Source organism: Monodelphis domestica, chromosome 3, assembly GCF_027887165.1.
Source record: "Monodelphis domestica isolate mMonDom1 chromosome 3, mMonDom1.pri, whole genome shotgun sequence".
Taxonomy (NCBI): Eukaryota; Metazoa; Chordata; class Mammalia; order Didelphimorphia; family Didelphidae; genus Monodelphis; species Monodelphis domestica.
In genome coordinates this window covers 217,136,850-217,155,266 of record NC_077229.1, presented here as the reverse complement: position 1 = coordinate 217,155,266, position 18,417 = coordinate 217,136,850, and positions in this window count along the sequence as shown.

Here is an 18,417-nt window from a genome sequence, read left to right as displayed (position 1 = left end):
ACCAAACATAAACAGAAAATTTGATGTCCAAGCACAGAATTCAAGAGAATCATCAAAAGGTAATTTAAAAAGAGGGAAAAAGGAAAAAAAAACTTTTTTTAAGAGACCCAATAAGTTAAAATTATATATATCCCTATAAGAAAAGAGGTCATTGGTAACTCTTGAAAATTGTTATTACTACCTGGGCAGCTAGAAGAATTACACTTAGAGGGAACAGTGACAAACTGTATAGGATGAAATGACAAGACATAAATGTATATAGATATATGTATGCATAAATACATATACATGTGTGTGTATATATATGTATATGTGTGTGTGTGTGTGTGCAACTAGAGCTTTAAAAAGAGGTTAATACTAAAAGAAATGGGAAAAGAAACCGAAGGGGGTAAATTTATATGTCACAAAGAAGCACATGGTGGGAGGAGGGAGAACATCAATACACAGGAAGGGTAAAGAGGTTGGAGATAGAAAATACTCAACTCATATGTGCATTGAAATTGACCCAAAATGGGAAGAACAATCCAATTCATTAGGGCAGAGAATTGATTTGCACCCTATAGGGAATTAGAAGGGTAACAAATTGACTGGTGGGGAGGGAAGCAGTACAAGGGAGGGAGAGGGTGGGTGGTAGTTTAAAAGGACTGTAAAGAAAATAAAAGGGGAATAAGAAGGGAGGGGATAGAAAGAGAAGTAAAATAAGGGTGGGAATTAGGGTAACTGATTAAAAAACAAAACATTGGTGTGGAAGGAAATAGTGAAAGAAGAAAAGGTAGGACTAGGAGTAGAAATCAAAATGCTGGGAAATACACAGCTGGTAATCAAAACTCTGAATGTGAATGGAATGAACTCATCCATAAAATGCAAGCAAATAGCAGAGTGGATTAGAATCCAAAACCCTACCATAAGCTGTCTACAACAAACACACATGAGGAAGGTAGATACACATAGGGTCAAAGTAAGAGGATGGAGCCATATCTATTGGGAATCAACTGATAAAAAGAAAGCAAGAGTCTAAATCATGATGTCTCACAAAGCCAAAGTAAAAATAGATCTGATCAAAAGGGATAGTGATGGTAATTACATCCTGATAAAAGGCAGTATAGACAATGAAGAAATATCAGTACTCAACATGTATGAACCAAATGGCATAGCATTCAGATTTCTAAAGGAAAAACTAGTGGAGCTCAAGGATGAAATAGATAGAAAAACTATACTAGTGGGAGACCTGAACCTTCCTCTATCCAAACTAGATAAATCAAACCAAAAAATAAATAAGAAAGAGGTAAGAGAAGTGAATGAAATCTTGGAAAAATTAGAGTTAGTAGATATGTGGAGAAAAATAAATAGGGACAAAAAGGAATATACCTTCTTTTCTGCAGCACATGGTACATTCACAAAAATTGACCATGTATTAGGACATAGAAACATTGCAAACAAGTGCAATAGAGCAGCAATAATAAATTCAATCTTCTCAGATCACAATGCAATGAAAATAATAATTAGTAAGGGTACATGGAAAGGCAAATCAAAAATTAACTGGAAATTAAACAATATAATTCTCCAAAATTGATTAAAGAACAAATCATAGAAATAATTAATAATTTCATTGAAGAAAATGACAATGATGAGACATCCTTTCTAAACTTATGAGATGCAGCCAAAGCAGTACTCAGGGAGAAATTTATATCCTTGAGTTCATATATTAACAAACTAGAGAGGGTAGAGGTCAATGTGTTGGGCATGCAAATAAAAAAACTAGAAAATAAACAAATTAAAAATCCTCAGATGAAGACTAAATTAGAGATCCTAAAAATTAAAGGAGAAAATAATAAAATTGAAAGTCAAAGAACTATTGACTTAGTAAATAAGACTAGAAGCTGGTACTTTGAAAAAACAGATAAAATAGACAAAGTACTGGTCAATCTAATTAAAAAAAGGAAAGAAGGAAACCAAATTGACAGCATCCAAGATGAAAAGGGAGATCTCACCTCTAATGAAGAGGAAATTAAGGCAAACATTAAAAACTATTGTGCCCAATTATATGGCAACAAATATGACAATCTAGTGTGAATTTCAAAACTATTCCACCCTAATCAGACCATTCTTTAGAAGATGTGATTTAGCTATTTCCTGATCAGTGACAATGGAGATACTTGAAATAACAGAATCAGGTCTTGGAAACTACATTTCTCCTCCCTACTTAGTTTAACAAGATTAGGAAGGTCTGCATCAAACTCAAGATTTAATTATCTGAGAATATGGCCTTCAACAGACATGTGAAAAAAAAAAGGACAGGCCCCTGGGCTGTCCTAAGTCAAGCTTGAGCCACTATTGGCACATGGGACACCCAGGAAGTAAGAGAGAGAACAGCCTCTGGAGTTCTCGTGACTTCCTGTGGAGACGGCTAGAGTTCAGTTTGATCCTGGAGCTTGAGCTTGGAGAAGCCCAGAAGACAGCTTTCTTTCAGACCAGTCACATGAGTGATAAAGACTGATCCCTTTCTCTGCCTTGGCTCTCCAGGGCCTTAAACTCCCGCTTTGCCTCAGCCAGAGCCAGAGCGGGTTTTGAGTTAAACTCCTTTCCTTCTCTCCCTCTCTCTCTCTCTGTCTAATATTTTCTTCCTCCTGTGGTAATTAAATCACCATAAAATTTGGCAGCTGATTTGGGTATTTTATTATTTGGGATTTCCCCTGGCAACCACTTAAATTTAGATTTTTTTTTTCGGTCTACACTGTAGCATACCAGGCATGTTAGCATCTTGGAAGGGGGATTGATGTATTGATATTGTATCCTGCATATTCATTTACCAGACACATGGTCAGATCACTTAATGTTCATTGTATGGAAAGAGACAGTCCAAAGGACCAGCACAAAGGACTAGCAAATTCCTGGGCTGGGTGTTGACAGCCACAGTGCCCTGGCTCGGACTACATTCCTCTCTTTGATTCCGTCATTGTCAATTCTTCAAATGTAAAAACCTATATCATGTCATGTATTCATTCATCACCTCCCACTTGACATTCCTAAGGTCCCCAATAAATGCTGGGGAATGGGTGCGAGCCTCCTCTTCTCCTCTCCTCTCTTACACCTCTTGATCTCATAGCCCTTGCTCTTGCTCTTGCTCTTGCACCTCTTAATCTTGCTCTGGCCTCCTCATGTCTGACTGATGTATGCAGCGCAGCTGCCCCGCACATCTCCCATTAATCTCTTGGGCATGTGGCCCATGGGGGATGTCCGAAAGTTCTCAGCTCCACTCATGTTCTCTTATTTCTCATAATTTCTCTGCTTGCTTTCTCTTTCTAGAGAGGTATTAAGGAGCTCACTTCTCCCCATGTATTTTAACTTATGGTCTCTGAGTCTTTATTCCTGCGTCTCTTCCTCTGACTGCCTTACCTCTCTCACATCCATATTCCTCTAGCCTCTATTCTCCTTCTCAGGGCAAACCCACAGATAAATTATAAAGGAACTGCAGGTCGGTCCCTATATCAACCATCATTTCACCCTTTACACTAGGTTTTATGGAGGAATATTTACAAAAATATAAATTGCCTAGACTAACAGAGGAAGAAATAGATTACCTAAACAACCCCATATGAGAAAAAGAAATTGATCAAGCCATCAAAGAACTCCCTAAGAAAAAATCCCCAGGTTCAGATGAATTCACAAATGAATTCTATCAAACACTCAAAGAACAACTAATCCCAATATTATACAAACTATTTGACAGAATAAACAAAGAGGGAGTTCTACCAAATTCCTTTTATGACACACATATGGTCCTGATTCCAAAGCCAGGCAGATCAAAATCAGAGAAAGAAAACTATAGACCAATCTCCTTAATGAACATAGATGCAAAATCTTAAATAGAATACTAGCAAAAAGATTCCAGCAAGTGATCAGGGCAGTTATTCACTATGACCAGGTAGGATTCATACTACGAATGCAAGGATGGTTCAATTTTAGGAAAACCATCCACATAATTGACCGTATAAACAAGCAAACTGACAAAAATCACATGATTATCTCAATAGATGCAGAAAAAACCTTTGACAAAATACAACACTCATTCCTATTGAAAACACTAGAAAGTATAGGAATAGAAGGGTCTTTCCTAAAAAATAATAAACAGTATCTATCTAAAACCATCAGCCAACATCATCTGCAATGGGGATAAACTAGATGCATTCCCAATAAGATCAGGAGTGAAACAAGAATTCCCATTATCACCTCTATTATTTAACATTGTACTAGAAACACTAGCAGTAGTAATTAGAGAAGGAAAAGAAATTGAAGGTATTAAAATTTGCAGTGAGGAGACCAAGCTATCACTCTTTGCAGATGATATGATGGTCTACTTAAAGAATCCTAGACAATCAATTAGAAAGCTAGTCAAAATAATCAACAACTTTAGCAAAGTTGCAGGATACAAAAATAAACCCACGTAAATCATCAGCATTTCTATATATCTCCAATATATCTCAGCAGCAGGAATTAGAAAGAGAAATTCTTCAAAATCACCTTAGACAATATAAAATATAAAATATACTTAGGAATCTATCTCCTGAGACAAACACAGGAATTATATGAACACAACTACAAAACACTTTCCACACAACTAAAACTAGATCTGAGCAATTGGAAAAACATTAACTGCTCATGGGTAGGACAAGCTAACATAATAAAAATGACAATCCTACCCAAATTTATTTATTTATTTAGTGCCATACCCATCAACTTTCCAAAAAACTTTTTTAATGAATTAGAAAAAACCATAACAAAGTTCATTTAGAAGAACAAAAGATCAAGGATATCCAGGGAAATGATGAAAAAATACAAAGGAAGGTGGCCTTGCAATCCCAGATCTCAAACTATACTATAAAGCAGTGCTTATCAAAACAATTTTGTACTGGCTAAGAGACAGAAAGGAGGATTAGTGGAATAGACTTGGGGTAAATGACCTTAGCAAAACAGTCTACGACAAGACCAAAGCTCCCAGCTTTTGGGACAAAAATCCACTACTTGACAAAAACTGCTGGGAAAATTGGAAGACAGTGTGGGAGAGATTAGGAATTGATCAACACCTCACACCCTACACCAAGATAGATTCAGAATGGGTGAATGACTTGAACATAAAAAAGGAAACTATAAGTAAATTATGTGAACACAGAAGAGTATACATGTCAGACCTTTGAGAAGGGAAAGATTTTAAAACCAAGCAAGACTTAGAAAGAGTGACAAAATATAAAATAATCTTGACTACACCAAATTAAAAAGGTTTTGTACAAACAAAACAAATGTAACTAAAATCAGAAGGGAAATAAACTGGGAAACAATCTTCATACCAATAACCTCTGACAAAGGTCTAATTACTCAAATTTATAAGCAGCTAAATCAATAGTACAAAAAATCAAGCCATTCTCCAATTGATAAATGGACAAGGGACATGAATAGGCAATTTTCAGTCAAAGAAATCAAAACCATTAATAAGCACATGAAAAAAGTGTTCTAAATCTCTTATAATCAGAGAAATGCAAATCAAAACAACTCTGAGGTATCACCTCACACCTAGCAGATTGGCTAACATGACAACAAAGGAAAGTAATGAATGCTGGAGGAGGTATGGCAAAGTGGGGACATTAATGCATTGCTGGTGGAGCTGTGAATTGATCCAACCATTCTGGAGGGCAATTTGGAACTATGCCCAAAGGGCCCTAAAAGACTGTCTGCCCTTTGACCCAGCCATAGTACTACTGGGTTTGTACCCCAAAGAGATAATAAGGAAAAATACTTGTACCAGAATATTCATAGTATGAATCTTAAAAATTCTCAGACCCTACTTCACAAGATTTGGTTAAGACCATTCCCCATTTTAAACAATGAAGGAACTTATATCAGTAATGTAAGACCTCTACTCTACCCCTACTTAAGCATGCTTTGGGGGAAGAAACTCCTTGCTGAACAATGAAAAATACTTAAACCCCTACTTATAGTAAGGCAAAAGTTCTTAAGCTGTGCCTATTTTTAAATCTAATACAAAAGGGCGCTAAGTACCCATAAAGGTCAGGCAACATGTGAATTTACAAGGAGCAAAGAGGTGAGAACTTACTCAGAGGTTTTTTCAGGTGTGAACTTAATCAAAAATTTAAGTCTACTTAGGTGTGAATTAAGAATGGTCTGTCCTTTGGAAAATGTCTACTGTGATTGGTAGATGTGAGAACTTAGGGGAGGTGACATAGGAGAAAATTCCCTTTAAAAGGAGAGGAAAAACTGAGAGAGGGCTCTCTCTCTCGGGACTCTCTCAGAGGACTGTCTCAGAAGTACTCTCTCTGTAGATGGAGCTGGCAAAGCTGAACTGGTGTCTCTCTGAACACTAGAATTTTGCTTGAGACAAATCTTGTGGTGAGTGGATTGAAGACTGACTGATCTCTCTCTCTCTTAAGACTGGCCTAAGCTGGCCTAGCCTTTTTTCTCATTATTCCCTTTCTCTCTCTCTCTCTCTCTTTCTTTAATTCCTCATTTATATTAATTAAATCTCTATAAAGCCCAGCTGACTTGGGTATATTTAATATTTGGGAAATTTTCCCTGGCGACCACCTTATATTTGATTTAAAACAAGACACTGTCTTGAAACCATATTTTCTGTGGTCACAATTTAAGTCAACCACTCTATTATCTGCTACAGTTTATGACTTCCACTATTTTAATCATCACAATAGCTGCGCTCTTTGTGGTGGCAAAAAAATTGGAAAATGAGGGGATGCCATTTGATTGGGGAATGGCTGAACAAATTGTGGTATATGTTGGTGATGGAATACTACTGTGCTCAAAGGAATGGATCCTAGATTTTCTTTGGGTTGATTTTCTCTCCTTAGTCCCTCATGTGGGTCACTACCTGACCTAGAATTTCTGCTACATTGTCCTCATCTGGACCATTATGACATCAATGTAGTGGTATAGGGATAGACATCAATGTTTTCAGGGAGGACGGACTCCTTCAGGTCTTTGGCCACCTTAAATGTGATATACGAGGGAGAATTTAAGAAGCTTCTGGAAAAGATGGTAAAGGTATATTATACCTATTTCCCAAACTGTTCCTGACTAGGTTCAGTCACAGAGACAGAGAAAAAAATATTGACAGGATTGATAATCCTAAACCATTCACCCTGAGCTTGGACTATCTTGTCTACAACATTGATGATATCAGGAACAGCTTTAGTGATGAGCATGACAACTATTCAGATCCCTGCAGTCCACTAGTAATCTCCCAGGTACCATCTTCCTTCTTTATAGGTAGCATAGGGTTGTTAAAGAGGGACCTGATATAATGAAGTACTCCAACTTCTTTATCTTCCTCACTGGAGAAGAAATATCCTTCATCTTTTGGGAGATCTAATATTGGATAGTATTAACTATATGGAATGGTACAATCAACTTTAAGGATTTCTGTTTGATTCCAATGACAGCAACATTGCTGAAATGGCCTACACAGATAATGAACACATAATATTTCTTCCCTCTATGGTTTGTCTCCTGTGGCCTCCCCTGAATGGTCCAAATGGGGTTAGGGCTTTAGAGAATACTTCAGACATGTGTGGGAAATAAGAGCCCCTAATACCCTGGTACTGAATTCCCCTTGTAATGATGGGGAGTAGGAAGGAGAACCATTGGGGGTGAATGGAATGTTGAGGATCTATAGTTGCATAAGGCAAGAACAGCAGTTGGGAACCTAAGAAGGACTTTTGGAAAATTCTCCTGAGGAGGGGGTCTTGAGTACAGAGACACAGAGGGCAGTGGAAGGAGGAGCTGTTTTTCTGGGTCATTCAAGTCATCTTTGGAGATTTCTGACACTGACAGAAATCTTAACATCACTGGTTCCTGTCAAGAAACCTAATTTCTTCAAAGACTTTTATTCCATGAACTATTGAGATACTGGACTCAAATTGGTGAGCAGTGCTCTCTCCTCTTTTTCTGCCTCTCCCCTGGCTATGAGAAAACCTTTTACTTCAGTAATTATATTTATTTTAGAAAGAGATTTAGGGCGACCCCTCTAACCTCTACCTTTTCCCCCAATCAACAATTAAGTCAAATAACCCTCAGATAGCGAATTCAATCTCATTTATTTACAACTAGAGAGTAAGCCCATTGACAGACTCCATCTTGTTGCCAGTTTTCAAGAAGACACAAGGGGGAGGCTTGTGAGTGCCCCAAAGCAGCACATGTCCAGATTGAGGCCCCATATATCACTCCTTGTAGAGAAGACTTCCCTGCTGCCCTTGAGGGCCAGCACAGCCACCAAGGGGCAAGCCTTCACCAAGGGGAGATCTCCATTTTGTCTCCCTCAAGTAATTCAGGGATTCTGGAAGGGAGTAGTGAGGGAAGCCATTTTCATCAATCCTTTCCTCACTGCCTTCAATCCTCATTTCTCCATCTAAGGAGTGTGAGACCCACCCCCCCCCCGACAAAAAAAAAATTACACCCTCTACAATTTTACTCATCTCTATGAGCTGGTCATTGATTGCTTTCAGAATCCACACCCAAAGGTTCTTGCCAGAAAATGTGTCATTGTCCTCTGCCCACCATAGCAGGGCAGAGGACTCTGTAATACCCCTTTACATTGCCAGAATGCCTATTTGTACTGATAGCAATATTTGCCCAAACTATAAACGGCACCAATCAGTCTACAACTGAATGGTTTATAGGGCAGAGGAGACCCATAACTAAAGTCTGAAACCCTTCAGGTGGAGTTCCACCCAGATAGCAGGATATAATTGCTTCTATGAGACGGACTGGGCATAGGGTGTGCCAAGCTATGAGTGTGCCACATAAATCCAATCTATCAAACCCATTTTCTTTAGGAACTTCCTCTCTTCTTTTACAGATCCCCATTTGGGATCTGGCTGCAGATTCCTCTTTATGAGTTCAAGGATAAAAAAATTCCTGATCTTGGACCCTGAAAAAGCAACATCTTTTGTTGTACAGTCATTTCAGTCATGTCTGACTCTCCATGACTCTTGACTCTCTGATGCACCCATTTCCACTATTGAGGTAACTGTAGGTAGGCCAGGACACTTAAATCCAGAGCATTCTCTCACTTCCTGGGAGTCCTCTGAACATTGTTGTTATATAGTCATTTCAGATGTATGTGACTCATTGTAACCCCATTTGGTTGTTTGGTTTGTTTTTTTTTCAAAGATATCAAAGTAGTTTGCCATTTGCTTTTCCTGCTCATTTTATAGATGAGGAAACTGAGGCAAGTAGGATTAAGTAACTTGCTCAAAGTCAAATGCTAGTAAGTGTCTGAGGCCAGATTCGAACTCAGGAAAATGTGTCTTCTTGACTTTCAGCCCCACAATTCTATCAATTGAACCAGTTACCCTCCCTATATAGAGGCTCTAATAAATTTAGTTGACTCTATAAAAATTGTTTTTTTTAATACTCACTCTCAGAGCTCACCCAGCCTATGAAAGCAGCTTCAGAGAGTATCTCAGATTTGTTTCCTTTAGAACTTGTCTTTAGGAGACATTGGTTCAGGGATTTATCATAACTTCTGTTTGAACTTCTGCAACCATTCTACATCCTTAGTGGAAAAGGTCCACCCACTGCTTGATCTCTGTGGGCATGGAGTTCTACCTTCCTCCTGAGAGCTGCAATAGGATAAGTCTATAGTTTTCTTACCATTAATGGAAGTTCCCCAATCTTTTTCTTCAAGTTTGTTCCTCTTTTCCTGTCTCACAGCTCTAATCTCTGTAAGAACCTGAACCTCAGGGTCAAACACCATTGCTCTCTGCCTAATGAGAGGATTTCCTATATGGCATCAGGAAGGCTACTGGGCCTAGGAGCCAGGCAGTGTCCCAAAATCCAGTCACCTGACCTTCCTATATATTTGTCCAAATCAACCACATGAGCCATGAGGTCATTTCATCTCCTCCCAAACCTGCCATAACTACACTAAATGTCAGGGGTGGCTTCACTGCCTTTCTTAGTTCAGGTTCCATGGTGGGATGAAGTACAATGAGTAAAAAGAGTTTGCTGTTGTTCAGTCATGTCTGACTCTACATAATCTCATGGATACCAATACTGCCCATGGAGTTTTCTTGGCAAAGATACTGAAATGATTTGCCATTTCCTTTTCTAGTAGATGAGGACAAATAGAGGTTAAGTGATTTGTCCAGGATCACATAGCTAAAAAGCATCTGGGACTGGATTTGAACTCAAGTTTTTCTGACTTTAGACCCAGTGCTTTATCTATTGAGCTATCTAGTAAAATGGATTTGCTTTGCTCTAAACCAGCAAAGATATTCAATAAGATCACAGTCACTTCTCTGATCTCAGTCCTCCTAATCTCCCTGTGGAAATAAGCCTGGTCATCAGGGAACATTATAGTGAAGTTTATGGTGACTCATGTGTTCTTCAGAGATCCACGAAGTCTGAGAGGGGTCCCTTCATTCCAGGGGCTGGGACTTTTTATGCTTTTGGGTGGTCAGGAAGCTGTGGCCAATCAGTTCCCAAGAACACCCTTTTTGTTTCCTTTTAGAGAAAACTTATCTTGAAGTATTAGGAAAGAGAAAGGGACCTGAGCCTCCCCATTTTTTATGGATGGGGTAAAGAATCTGCTTTAAGGAAATGCTAGTCCTATCCAGGGCTTCTTCTCATTCTGTTCCATCTTTCACACAGCTCTCAATGTGTCATTCCATAAGATCAGATTTGACATAGTCACTCCCTTACTTTGCTAATTCCAATAGTTCCCTATTTTCTCCAGGATCAAACAACCTCTTTAGTTGGAATCTAAAGCCATTCACAATCGATCCCCAACCTTCCTTGCTAGCTTCATATTTCATTACTCTTTTTTTCTATTCTCTATAGTCCAACCTGAATGGCTTTCTTCTTATTCCTTCCTCATATCTAGAATATATTTCTTCCTGACCTCTGCCTGCTAGAATCTTATTTTCTTCAAGACCAATGTCATCTTCTATATGATGTCTTTCCTGGTCCACCCCATCCCCCAGGTTCTGGTAACCCTCCTCCCAAAATTGTTTATTTTGTAATTATTCTGCATTTGATTACATATGCATACAGCCCATTTATAGACTCAACTCACACTCATACTGAGGAGCCAGGTGCTACAGAGCAATGTTAACTGTATCACCCCAGACCTCTAAGGCTACTCTTGAGGAATTGGGATGTACTTCTAACACAGTGAGCTTAAAACCCTATTTCAGAGCATTCTCATCAACCTCAGTCTCCAGTTAAAATTAGTATCTCAGTCAAATATTTATCAAGTGCCCACTCTGTTCTAGGCACTATAAGTGCCTAGCACAAAAAAGGCAAAAGACACTTTCTGTATTCATGTAGTTCATCATCTGTATCAGAAAAAAGAGTTTGGAAGAATTCCCTCTTTCCCTATTTTTCCAAATACGTTTACATAGTATTGGATTTAGTTGTTCTTTGAAATCATGTAACCAGCAGCTAGGTGGCACAGTGGATAGAGTGCCAGGCCTGGAGTAAGGAAGACCTGATTTCAAATACAGATTCAGACACTTACTACCTATGTGACAGACAGAAGCAACAGCAGGGCCATGTGCTCACAGCTCCAGGTAGGCCACTGAAACTAGCTTTCTCCCCATCTAGAGGCTTGCCTCCTCATTCAAATGTAGTCAGGCAAGGAACTGAGACTTGTTGGACTTGTTTGTGCCTTTGGAGTACACACCCAGTTCTGGCTCAGTGGCCTATTAAAAGTCTTTTTCTTTACCACATGGTTAGGAGACTAGAAATAATCTGAAATAGAGATCCAGACCCTTCATTCCATATCACAAGGCACTTTTAGAAACATGTTTATCTACACTTTGTGGTGGCCAAAAATTGGAAAATGAGGGGATGCCCTTCAATTGGCGAATGGCTGAACAAATTGTAGTATATGTTGGTGATGGAATAGTATTGTGCTCAAAGGAATAATAAAGTGGAGGAATTCCATGTGAACTGGAACAACCTCCAGGAAGCGATGCAGAGCAAAAGGAGCAGAACCAGGAAATCATTATACACAGAGACTGATACACTGTGGTACAATCAAAGGTAATGGACTTCTCCATTAGTGTCAATGCAGTGTCCCTGAACAATCTGAAGGGATCTAAAAAATACTATCCACAAGCAGAGGATAAACTGTGGGAGTAAAAACACCGATGAAAAGCAACTGCTTGACTACAGGGGTTGAGGGAATATGACTGAGAAGAGACTCTAAATGAAAACTCTAATGCAAATACTAACAACATGGAAATGGATTTGAATCAAGAACACATGTGATATCCAGTGGAATCATGCATCAGCTATGGGAGAGGTGGTGGGAGGGGGGGGGGGGCGTAAAGAAAATGATCTTTGTTTCCAATGAAAAATGTTTGGAAATGACCAAATGAAATAATGTTAAAAAAAAAAAGAAATAGGTTTATCAGACATGCATGCTTCCAGGAATGAGCCCTCATGGGCCAATCCCTTATTACATGTACTCATTATCCTTCCCCAGCAGAATATCAGCTTCTTGAAGGTTAACTGTTTCACTTTTTAAATTTGAATCGCAACTGCTTAATGTGAGTCCCAGAACATAGTAAGTGCTTAATAAATGTTTGCTGATTGATTGATATATCCCCCTCTCATTATTACCATTGCCACCAGACTATTATACAAGCCTTTATTGCAGCAGCCAAATCCCTGAAAAGCCATCTGGGCAGATGAGCTAAACCAGTTGAGGATGTGTGGAGTAGAATTCTGGGAGAGCTTGCACCCCCAGAAATCACTCTAATGAGCAGAAGGGAGACTTAGATCGATGCTTGCAGAAAAAATGAGGACTTTATTAGGAAGGGGAGGGGTGGGGGCACACTGAATGATCGACCCAAAGCAAGTGTCTAAAGATATTCACATGAATTCAGAATTTATAGGAATTTAACACAATGCTTGTCTCCTTGTTGCCCACCACTTGTGTGTAATACAATGCCTGTGTTCCATTATATTTTCTTTTTTGGACTGGATTTTATTTAAAATAGGGTCACAAGGAATTTAATTTATTCCAAGAGAATTATTTACAATTTATTTACAAAATATAGAAAGAGTGAAGTAAGAAAATCAGAGAGAGGATAAGGTAAGATATCTAGCCTAAGCACTAAGTAATTTATTCCTGGCCCCTGGCTCAACCCAAGCAGGGAGAGTTAATCCTTAGCCAGAGAGACCTCAGCAAAGCCGAGGACCTGGGGAAGTCTCTATCAAGAGGTAGGTCCCTCCTGAGGCTAGTCTCTTCAGAAAATCCTGAAAAGAAGTCAGCTTTTTCACTCACCATGTGTCAGTCAAAAGGAAGAGATTCAAGGACAGTCTCACCAGGAACAGGGTCTCAGGTCCAGTCAGCAGATTCTTCACCAGGCTCCAAGTCAAACTCAGAATTCCAGAAGAAGATGAAATCCAAATGCCACTCTCTGAAGATCTCAGACAATTCTCCCATGAATACACTTTTGGTGATTAGTTCTAAAAATGGGCAGGGGAATTAATTTAATCTGTCTTTATTCTCTCCCTCTTATCATTTATCCCACTTATCCATCTATATGTCAATGAAATATATGGGAAGATTTCAGAATTTTAGGTTATAGAAGGACCCTAATCCACCACAGACAAAGCAAAAGAAGGTATTCTACCAAATACCTTCTATAATGTGATTATGTTGTTGATACCTAAATCAATGGGCAACTAGATGGCACAGTGGATAGAGTGATGATGGACTTGGAGTCAGGAGGACCTCAGTCCCAATCTGACCTCAGACATTAGCTTTGTAATCCTGGACAAGTCACTTAATCTTGTTTTCCTGACTTTCCTCATATTTAAAATGAGTTAGAGAAGAAAATAGCAAACTATTCCACTATCTTAGCCCAGAAAACTCCAAATGGGGACACGAAGATTCAAACACAACTAAAAATGACTAAACAACAACATCCCTAATAAACATTAGTGCAAATATTTTAAGTAAAATATCATCAAAGGGGCTATAGAAACTTATTGCAAATATTAAACACAATGACCAAGTATGATTTGTATCAGGAATTCAGGGTTGGGTTTAATAATATAATATGTAATTGGCCATTTAAATAATGACAACAAAAATCATATGACCATATCAATAGATAAAGAAAAACTTTTGATAAAATACATCAATTTCTGTAAAAACACAAACTTGACAACATAGGAATATACAATTACTTAATATAGTAAATACTACATATCTTAAAACCAAGAACCAGCATTGTCTATAATGGGAACAAATGAGTCCTCTCCAATAAGATCAGGAGTGGAACCAGGATATCCATTGTCATCTACTCTAGAAGTGTTAGCTATAGCAATAAAACAAGAAAAAGAAATTGAGGGATAAGCATGGATAAAGAAGAAAAAAATATCACTTTCTTAAAAAATTTAATTGTGTCACAAGTTTTTGATTTGTATTTTTTTTTACATTAAAGTTCCTAAGCATTTTCTTCCCTCCCTCTGCATCCTACACTAAAGAAGGGATCATTTGACAGAAAATTAAATTATATATGTATGTATATGTATATACACATATCTGCTTATTATTTCTCCTGGTCCAGTAGTATTCTATCACAGTCTTATGCCACAAATTGTTTAATCATTCCCCAATTTGGGGTCATCTCAATTTCGAATTCTTTGCCACCACATCTATAAATATTTTAGAATATGTAATTTCTTTTCATTTTTCCCTGATCACCTTAGGAAACAGACCGAATAGTGGTATTGCTGGGTCAACGGTTATACGCAGTTTCATATCTCTTTGGACATAATTTCAGATTGCTCTCAAACACAGTTTAATCAGTTCACAATCCACGAAGAGTGTATTAGTGTTCCAATTTTTCCATATCCCCTTCAACATAAATTATTTTTGAATCATTTTATCCAATCTGTTAAGTGTGAGATGATAGTTCAGAGTAGTTTTAATTTGTATTTCTTAATCAATAATGCTATAGACCATTTTTTCATGTGGTTATATATGGCTTTGATTTCTTCATCCCCAAGCTGCTTATATCTCTTGACCATTTATCAATTAGGGAATTGCTCAGATCCTTATATACCTGAAAAAGTTCTCTATATATTTGAGATATGGGACCTCTATCCAAGAAACTGTATAAAAATTCTAACCCCTGCCCCCATTTTCTGCTTTCCTTATAATCTTAGCTACATTCATTTTATTTGTACAAAATCCTTTTAAGATAATTAAAATTATCCATTGTTCTTTCACTGTTTTCTATCTGTCATTTATTCATAAATTCTTCTCCTATCCATAAAATTTGATAGATATGTTCCCTGTTTTTCCAATTTACTTATAGTATCTCTCTTTATGTATAGTTCATGAATCCATTTCAATCTTATCTTAGTAAATTGTGTAAGATATTGGTCTTTACCTAGTTTCTACCAGACTACTATCTAATTTTCACCAAACAGTGAATTCTTATCCCCAAAACTTGGAGCTTTACTTTTGTCAAAAACAAGGTTACTATAATTTTTTTACCCCTGTTTGTGTATCTGTTCTACTGACCTACTTTTCTATTTCTTAGCCAGTATCAGATAGTTTTGATAATTGTTAGTTTATAATACAGTTTAACATCTGGTCCTGTGAGACCTCCATCTTTAAAAATTTTAAATAATTCCTTTGATATTCTTGATGTTTTGTTCTTCTAAGTGAATTTTGTTATTATTTATTCTAACTTAATAAAATACATATATTTTTTGTAATTTAATTGGGATGACTTTGATTAATAGATTAGGTAGGATTTTCATTTTTATTATATTGGCTCTGTTCCCCCCCCCCAGGAATAATTAATATTTCTCCCAGTATTTATATCTGACTTTCTTTGTTTAAAAAGTGTTTAATAATTATGCTCATGTGATTCCTGGATTTGTTTGGCAAGTATACTCTTAGATATTTTATAATGTCTTTGGTTATTTTAAATGGAGTATTTCTTACTATTTCTTTTTACAGGGATTTGTTAGTGATAAATAGAAATACTTATGATTTATTAGATTTCTTTTATATACTGCTTCTTTTCTAAAATTATTGTTTCAACTAGCTTTTTAATTAAATTTCTGGCATTTTCTAAATATGCCATCATATCATCTACAAAAAAAAAAAAGAATTTTATTACCTCTTTGATGATTCTAATTTCTTCAATTTATTTTTCTTCTTTTATTGCTTTTGTTAGCATTTCTAATACAATATTGAATAATATTGTTGATAATGGTGTGTTAATTAGAACCTCCTGCTCTGAACTTCAGTTCCGAGCATCCCACTTTCCTTCTCACATTACATGCTGACTTGGGAGGATATAAGTTTTGTGTAGTTCCCCTCCCCCCCCCCCCTCTCTCCTTGCAATCATGATTAGCTGAAGTGGGCTTTTGGGAAGAGACAAGATAACTTACTCATGTGGGTTTACTTTTTGTTAAAGAATTAGGTTTGAACTCCTATTTCTTTTAGTTTATTTTCTTTCTACTTCAGGTGATTATTAAGAAACCTTATAAAATATAATACTTGGAGTTATTGATATTAATTTAAATCTTACATTTTTGGTAATCCAATGTCTGGAGTTTAGGACCCTTACTCCTCTCTATATGAGTAGAGCAATTTTAAAAATAGAAAAAAGGACTGATTAGCTTCAAGTTCTCAGCCATTGATCTAAGACTATAAAGCTTTAGAAGCCCTGTCACTTCCCGCCACTTTCTACTGCTTCTGCTATCCATGTCACTTTTCTCCCGCTAATGCCTCCCATTGCTGATTGCCCACCCAAGAGTCTTTTGGAAGCAGAAGGATGAGATCTAAATCCCATTTTCTCCTCTTAAACTTAAAGCAGCTGGATAGCCATTGCTCACTGATGCCTGGTAAGCCCGGTATGTTTTTTTTTTCTTCTTAGCAACAATTAGTCTCTAACTCTCCTGACTCCTTTCACCCTCACCCCCAAGCTATCATTTCATAGCCCAGAATCTTGGAGTGTTGGAGGAAGTTAATAATTTCAGCTCAGTTTTTGTTTGTTATTAGAAGTTATTAATTATTGGGCTAAATTTAGAAAGTTTAGCCTTATCTTACTCCTAGAACTTTGCTCTCTCTTTAAGGCCTTTCCTAAACCCCTACATCCCTCAGCTAGTACCTCACACTCACACTTGGTAGCATGAATTCCCTGGCATTTTTACATCTGGGGGAAGGAAGTAAGGTTAATCTTCAAAATTTCTTACTTTTACTTCTAGCCAGTACATACTGTGAAAGAGAGAAATGCTAAAATGAATGAAAAGACTGGATTTTGCTAAGCTATCTCATGAAAAAATGAGATAGAACTATGCTGCCATCAGGGGATGGGAATAGAACATTCCAGCTAAGAAAAGGAAGAGTGATTGGGGACTGATGGTTCTTTTCTCTCTTTGAATTGAAGAGGGAAGGAGCAAAATCCTCACTAAGCCTACAGTTACAATCTACTAAATCACTTGTTGAGCAGTAAAAGATACAGAATAGTCATCTATTTTACAGTGTGGAATAGAGACTTTTTCCCTTCAGGGAAGGCAATATGGCCTATCCTTCAGAAGATTCATTCAAAACTATATCTCTGAGACAAGATATACCATCATCTTGAATATACAAAGACATTAAGATAGTCTGGGACTTAATCCCCAGATTTGTGCCTCAAATCCCTGAAGACATCTATATATAGGAGGGAGATAACTCAGGGACTTCTAGTTTCCTCTTTCCTAATTTATACCCTAACCCCATATCCAATAAATAGCTATTTTTACTTTACGGAAGACTCAGACATCTTGAATGTACTAGAAGGGGAATTACAAATACATCAAATAAGAAGAAAGAGACTGAAGGGGATTTTCTCTCACCTGTCAGCTCTAGTCAGATCTGACTCCATTGTTCAAACAGCTCTGCCTGGGGGGAGTGATAATTGATGTTACTCTTTATCTGTTCCCTCTCCCTCAAGTACCTGTCAAAACTTTTGTTCTGTTAATTTTATGGTTGGACTGAATATATTTACTTGGTCGCTAGGGATTTAATTACTAAATCCCAAAAATGGATTACTAAAGTCAGAATGGAATTTATGGTAGTTTATTTTATAATAGAGGAAAGATATTAAGGAAGAGGGGAGAGAGAGAGAGAGAGAGAGAGAGAGAGAGAGAGAGAGAGAGAGAGAGAGAGAGAGAGAGAGAGAGAGAGAGAGAGACAGCTTCCTCCAAGCCAGGTAGAAATTTAAAGGCCCCAGCAAGGGGAAATGATTCTCAAGACGATAGACCTTTCCGGAGGCTGATAGCTCCGGAAAGACCAAGAAAAGGAAGTCAGCCTTTACACTCACCATGTGTCAGTTCAATTGGCAGTTTCTTTTTCTGCCTCAA